The sequence below is a fragment of the Chlorocebus sabaeus genome, chromosome X (assembly GCF_047675955.1).
Source record: "Chlorocebus sabaeus isolate Y175 chromosome X, mChlSab1.0.hap1, whole genome shotgun sequence".
NCBI lineage: Eukaryota > Metazoa > Chordata > Mammalia > Primates > Cercopithecidae > Chlorocebus > Chlorocebus sabaeus.
The window spans coordinates 66,892,062-66,899,869 of record NC_132933.1 but is presented as its reverse complement, the minus strand read 5'-3'; positions in this window follow the sequence as shown (position 1 = coordinate 66,899,869).

Genomic DNA, 7,808 nt, shown 5'->3' with positions numbered 1-7,808 from the left:
AATGTTTTGTTTTGTTTGTATTAATTATTTTTGACCTGCAACTTCCTAAAATATTTTATAATGTCTTTATTCAGCTCTTCCTTTTCTTCTGTTTCTCATTTTATCTTTCCCCAGTCTCATGGTACATTTCTTTTTCCTCCCATTCCCTGAACATTTTTTGAGGCCCTATTATATACAAAGATGAATAACAGAGATGAGAAGTGACAATGGAAAAGATGGACACACAGAGATGTTTTAGAATACCAGAAATAAAATGAGTATAATAAAAATATAAATAAAACAGTATGAGTCTACAGAATAAAAAGGGATTTATTCTACCAGAAAGGATAGGAGAAGGCATCTAGGAGATAGTGGCATTCAGGTTGTAACACATAGGCTAAATGCATGGTAGAATAATGTCTAATTTTGAATATACATTAATTTTTAAAAGTAAATGCAATGAAGTATATTAATATTATAATTGACACCATTTCTTAGGGAGTTATTGTGTTAAACACTATGTTAGATATTTTAAATATATTATCGCTAATCTTTTGAACAACTTTGCAAGGAAAATATCTTCATCTTACAGATTAGGAAGTTGAGGTTCAGAGAGGTCCAAAGACATTTGAAATATGTTTTCTATATTGAATTCCATCATATATAACTAACTTTTAAAAGGTCGTTTATTGACTACATACCCTATCTGTACAGTTTGAATATATTTTGGCCTCCCAAAACATTTGACGCAAGACTCAACTCTTGCACTGGCTTTCACAGAATTGAAATCATACCACACATATCATTGTTGTTTGTCTTTGTTTACTTTTTCGGTTTAGAGTTTTACTGTCCATTTATGGAAACACGGGAAGGTTCACATTACACATTGCATAACATTTAGTGACAAAAATCCCCAGTGGGCATGTGTCTCCTTTCAAGTTTCCCTGATTGCACCATCAATGTGTGTGCATGTGGGGAGGGGAGCAGGGGGTGGGGGAGGGTTCTCATATTCCCTCTTTCCATCTCACTTTCAGTCTTTCTTCTTAGTGTCCATTCTTACTGACTTGGATCTCCTTTGATCCAAGGTCTTTCGCCTTGGACCTTTAAATCCCACTCCTTTCTTAAATAGTACGTCTCAAGTCAGTCCCAGTTCTTCCAAACTTTTGCAACAGATATAAGCTGTATTGTCCCAAAAGTCAGGTATGAAACTTCAAAACTTTTATTTTACTGTAACTCAAATTAGCTCATGAATCACATTTTTTCACTTGGCAAAAAAAAAAAAAAAAAAACAGAAACAAGTCAATTCAATGTACCTCAATCACCACTAGTTTGTAAATGTGATCAGTGTAAGATTCGAACTTATCATTTTCTCCTTCCCCTTTTATCTTCAAAACTGATTCCATTAGCATTGCCTTGACACCTTCTTGGGGGTTCTGGAGCACTTAGCTGCTTTCCATGCACCATGTTGAGGTATGCATGACATATTCAGACTACCTTGAGGTCTGCCTTCCTAAATATCTCCCACTGCCGTTACTAATCTGCCAAGGCACATCCCTATGAGACTTAGTTTTCAGGATAGCACACCTTGGGAAGCTAGACAGTCGTCTCCTGTGCTCTGGGTCCTACCTTCCAAAAAACATCCCTTACTTAATGGCTGAAGATACAAACTTATGTTCTCAGCTTTGGCTTCATGTAGAAATTTTAGAATTCCAAGAAAACTTACCTTCATCAATCATACTTGGCTGTTATAAATTGAAATGCATTGACCCTGAGGTTATCTTGTCTGTTATGTTTTAAAACCCATTCAGCAACTCAGTTGACTTCTTTGTTCTAAAATAAGGCCATCCTGCAAGCAAAGGCAGGGCATGTAGACATATAGAAAGCTATTTCTGTTGCCCGGTTATTGGGAAAGAGCAATGGATAAAGAAAGAGGGGCAGTGAAGATGAAACATCTCAAAATATTAGCTCACAATATTTTACATGCACATACTCAGGAGCTCAACAAATAAAGATCCCTAAATTCAGTATTCACCCTCCCTGGAAAGGAGTGGAAAATTAGAAAAAATAATCATCATTCCTGTTGACACAATAATATAATAATAATATTGAGACATAACTTGAAGTGATATTTATTTACTGGAGAAAACAAAGAAAAATTACATGTGTGGAAATGCATGTAGATTTCCACGTGTTCCATTGAAACTCTCTATATTTGTCCATTTTTATGAACAATGCCTTGAGAAACATTAGTATAAATTGTGTTGCCTATTCTATGCTCCCAGAATGTAAGCTCCATGAGGGCAAAGATTTTGTCTGTTTTTTTCACGGTTTTTAATCCTTGTTGATTAGAATAGGGTCTGGAAATAGTAAGAAGTCGATAAATATTTGTTGCATGCATTAATACCGGAATTTAAATTGATAGCTAATAACCTGGATTATATTTTGTTTGCCCCACACAGTTTAGACAACAATAGCAACACTACCGCTACCAACAACAAAAGAGTACTTGCCAATAATTTTAAATTTGGGTATTATATGTGAAAATATAGATTTTGATGCCTTATTGAAAACTGGGCAGATATGGCAACACTGGATCTATATTCCCATGTGACATCTGAATTCAACAGCATATTTGCTTTCCAGTTCATCACAGTCCCCACCGGTCCTTTGTCTCAAATAGCCCACTTGCTTCATTTACATTACCTGACAGACCTCTGTAGTATTTGAGTTTATAATTTCTTCTTCACACACACACACACACACACATACACACACATGCACACACACACACTCACACATACATGCAAACCTTATGTTGAGATAGCTATTCTTTGACAGAATGCTACAAATACCTCATCAAGAAATGTACATTTTATCTATCTCGTGATTTATTATTTTCGAAATTTGGAGGTACAAAACCTGTCTCCAAAAAGTAAAAATAAGCTTCTCAAATAGGTTTACAAAATCCACAAAAATATTCTCTATTATTTACCAATAGGACTTCCTAATTGTTTGAATCCTTCCCAAAGGGCTTTGCTTTCCTAAATCTTCAAGAAAGAGGAAAACATTCTGTCCACTCACCTCCCCTGAAAATTTTCCTCAGAAGAGTCATTTTTGACTTGCCCCTAATTTCTTTCAGCTCTTAAATCTGTCAGCTTATCTATTCGGCATGTTCTGTGGAGACATCTTATTTTGTTCTGCACACTTTACTGAGTGCCCTTGTAGTTTTCTAGGACTCTTCCTTCAGAATATTATGTTGAAAAAGGAAAAGAACATTATGGTGAGTGGAGTAAGATGTAAGCTCATAACTTACTGTTCCTCACAGACTTTATGGTGACGCATTTCTATCAGACAGAAAATCAAACTCAGACTCCTTGAAGTCTAAAGGAGAATGTATTGACTTGTATAACCAAATCAATGTCAACGTCATTAGAAGTCCACAAACAATGTCATTAGAAGTCCACTTCACTCCATTTTTCACCTTTACCTTCTGCTGTGTCCACTCCTTTTCAGTCTGTGGTGGCCCCCACAAATTCTAGGCTCTCCCCTTCTACTGGTGAGATGATTGGAGCAGCTTGATGCTCTCAGGGAAACAAACTTCCAACAGGGTGGATCACTTGCTTTTCTTCCAGTCAATGCAGTGAATCTTACTAGCTCTAATTGGGTCATGTGCCCGTCTCTGAACTGATCGCCGTGGAAATGTAAAGTTCTGGATGGCAAGGATCAAGTGGCATAAGTCTCTTCCCCTGGAGTTTGGTATAGGCTCAACTCCACCCTAAGCACATAAACTGAGAGTAGAATAAAGGATAGTTTCCCCAAGAGAAATTATTGTACATTTTGTCACAAACCAAGGGTTGAATGATTCTTCAGCAACGTAAGTAATAGATATCCACTAAAACATTTTGATAGTAGGAAAATATGTTGGGTTACATTTTTATCATTACTTTAAAGTTACATATAACTTCTTTCACATCTCAAAATTCAAGGTCTTTATTAATTTACATTATTTTTGTGGTTTCTGATGATTTAAAATAGAACCTTGTTTTCTTTTTTCTCAGTGCTTTATATTCATACTTTCTGTGATGTATTTTCTATACTCTTATGGTAGACCTGGATAGGATAAAGGAAGGAGCCCCTGGGAAGGGCCTTTCCCAGGAAGAAGGCCTAGGATTTAGTGCTTAAACAACATGACAAATAAAGTCATAACTGGAGATTGGCTTCTATATTTCACTCTTTCTACAGCTGCCTTAGGGCACACTTTTAAAGCCTACATTTTGTTTTAGAAGTTCTCAAAACTAAAATTGTACCTAAATCACATTTTTATGGTATTTGTGAGAAAAAGTAGAGAAGAGGAAAAAAAAAAATCTATCATGCTTATCATTTGAATTTTCCATATCATTGAGCCTAAAACCCAAATCTGTGGGGTTTAGGCAGAAAGTTTACTGGAGGGCTACTGGGAAAAGAGTTACAACTGAGTTAGGATGACTAACATTGCTCTCCTGGGTATGGGTAACTAGTTCCAACTCAGCTGGAGTCTGTATCTAATTCTCAAGGGTTCTATTTGTGGTTGTAGGCCAGGATACCAGTTTCTTCAGAAAAGTGGAATGAGATTCAGAAAAGGAGGCAGAAACCAAGTCAAACTGAAATTATGTGTGGATATAAGAGAAACAGAATGCAGCTGATAAAATAAAAATGCAGGTACCTGTGAATCTTGCTTTAGGCCTACTGAACTCTGGTTTTAGGGTAAAAGTGCTCAAGCTTAAGCACACATCATAATCATCTGGAGAACTTGTTAAAACAAAGATTCCCTATATAAAGAAAATGTGGTGTGTATACACGGTGGAATACTATTCAGCCATGAAAAAGGATGAGATTCTGTCATTTGTGGCAACATGGAAGAGTTTGAAGGATATTATGTTAAATGAAATAAGTCAGGAACAGAAAGGTATAAATAGTGCATGCTCTCACTCATATCTGGGAGCTCAAAAAGTTGAGCTCATAGAAGTAGAGAGTAGACTAGAATGCTGGTTACTAGAGGCTGGGAAGGGTAAAGGGGAATAGAGGATAGGAAGAAGTTGATTAATGTATACAAAATTACAATAATTCATTGTGTATTTCAAATAGCTAGAAGGGAGGATTTTGAACATTCACAATACAAAGAAATGATAAATGTTTCAGGTGATGGATATGCTAATTACTCTGATTTGATCATTATGTATTGTATACACATGTTGAAATATCACTCTGTACTCCATAAAGATGTGAATTTAAAAATTATTAAATAAAAAATACATAAATATTCCTCATTTGACAAATCTGGGGTCGGGGCTAATAATTTGCCTAAAATTTTTTCTACAAAGTTCCCAAGTAACGTTGATGCTGCTGTTCTTGGGCCTTCATTTTGAGAACTAATAGATTATGGCAACAAGACTAGTTACAAACTCCCATCTTCTGGTAGAAATAGAGACCCCAGTAAAATGCCAGGCTTGGTCTTTCCCTCCTGTTTTAGGAGGGGGAGAGATTAAATCTACGTTTTGAAGGTCACAATATCTAAAACTTGATAGGGCAGAGTAAGTGGGAACTGACATCTGAGCAGTGGTGTGCTGGAGCCTGCGCACGCTAGCTCCCATGAGCCAATGTCCACATCTCTTCCCAGCTCCAAGTTCAGTGATAGAAGTTGATACCTTGAATTCAGCCTTAGTGGAGATTTACACACCACTGCCTACAAATGATATTGAGTGCTGGTATGTGGATAATATAAGATACTCTACATACCCTAAAACCCACAGACCCCATCTTTTAAGAAAGTACTTTCCAAATACAATTATAGTCATCCCAGGAAAATTATGTGGTGTTATTCATTCAATAACTATTTTTTAAGTACTTGCTGTATGTCACGAACTGTGACAGATGCGGGGGATACAGCAGTGAACCAGAAAAACACATTCCTTGCCTTCTTGGAGCTTACACAATTTTAAATAGAAAAAGTAACTGTAATGTGAATAATTTAACTTAAGTGATTCTGTAAACACATTAGCAGCAAATATCATAATTGTTTTAAAAACTCAAAATAATGAAAAAAATCCTCATAATTATCTTTATAAGCCCTGGAGCATAGTGGAATATTGTAATTATCAAAATTATTTATATCTGTTGACATTTACTATATATTTAATATGTTTACTGCAAGTATTTGGTGTAGTTATAATTTCTGTTTATCTGGCTCTCTCCTATACCATATGTCTTCAAATTTAGAAATAGTGTGGGCATGTACTGCTCCTTGGGTTAATGTCTCCTCATTTCTGGATACAGAGTTCATTGGCTTCACTTTGTGTATGTATTTAAAGAAGAAAAACTTGTGCCATCTGGGAGAAAACAGACTTCAAGGAAAGAGGTCGAAAGGTGCTTAAACTATTTACATTTTAGCAGAAAGAGTAAATACATGTTAATGTCAAGAAGAAAGCTTTTTAAAATAGCTTAGTTTAGTCAGTTATCCTGGTTTCTTTTATACAGAGTGACACATTTTAAAGACGCAACTATTTAATCAGCAATCAGCCTTAGGTGTAGTAGGTATTTCGGAAGTAGGCAATGGAGATGAGGATGAGTGGGATTTTAAGGAAGTTTGACATGAACATTAATGTTGCCTCTGGGCCGTAACCAAGGCACCTCTCTGTCTCCACTCCCTTGTCTGCCAGCACTAGCCAGGTTCCAACAGGGATGTGGGAATGGGCAAGAGTCTGTGCGTTTTGGTTGGTGGGTGGGTGAGGACATGTAAAAGTAATATCTTTTTGTTAGTGTTGGAGGTATCTAGGTTACCAGTGGCGAATCCATATGGGTCTGTAGCAACCTCAATTCTTGCCTCCTCAGAAGACAAATTCAACTGAGGAGCATAAGGCAGAAAAACAGATTGAGGCAAGTTTCAGAGCAGCAGTGGAAGTTTATTAAAAAGCTTTAGAACGGGAAAGAAAGGTAAGTACACTTGGATGAGACCCAAGTGGGAATCTTGGAGGTCATGGGCGGTGTTTGACCTTTGATTTACAGTTTTATATGTTGGCATGCTTCCAGGGTCCTGCATCCCTTTTCCTTGATTCTTCCCTTAGGATGACCTGCCTGCATGTACTGTGGCTTTCTAGCACTTGGGAGATAAGCACGCGCAGTGGGTTTACCGGAGTCATATGCATGCTCACCTGAGGCGTTCTTCCCTTGTCTGGTGGGGTGCCTCATGCTTGAGCCCACTCACCCAATTCCTGAGGTCTTATTGAGAAGCTATCGATCACCAATTTCAGGTGTTTTCTATCTACAGGGATACTGCCTTTTCCTGGTGCTGGCTGCAACCAAGGATTATTTTAAAGAGGCAGTGTGACAACTGCTTGATCATCACTTGATGATCTCCTGACTTTCCTGGTGGGATGTGGTGGGGAGCCCTCTCCTACCCCACTCAGGACTGACCAGCTGCCTACTGTAACAATTTTACACTCTTCTCAGGGTCTTACTACTAATTTTTAAACTGCATAATTTACATTACTTCCTCTAAGTTCTTGCCATTATATTCTAGGACTACTCACAGTAAGGCTCCCAAACTGTTCCTGGTCTAATTACAGAAATTGACTGTAAACATTTAGAAATTTTTATAGCAATTTAATAGAGTAATTTTATGTGTGTTGAACATAATAATAAAAGCTGGAACTTGACCAACGTCTTCCCATTTCCCCCACCCCCTAACTCTTGGCAACCACTATTCTTCTCTGTACTTCCGTGGGTTCTATTTTGGATTCCATATTTAAGTGAGATCATACAGTATTTGTCTTTCTATGTCTGACTTATTTCAC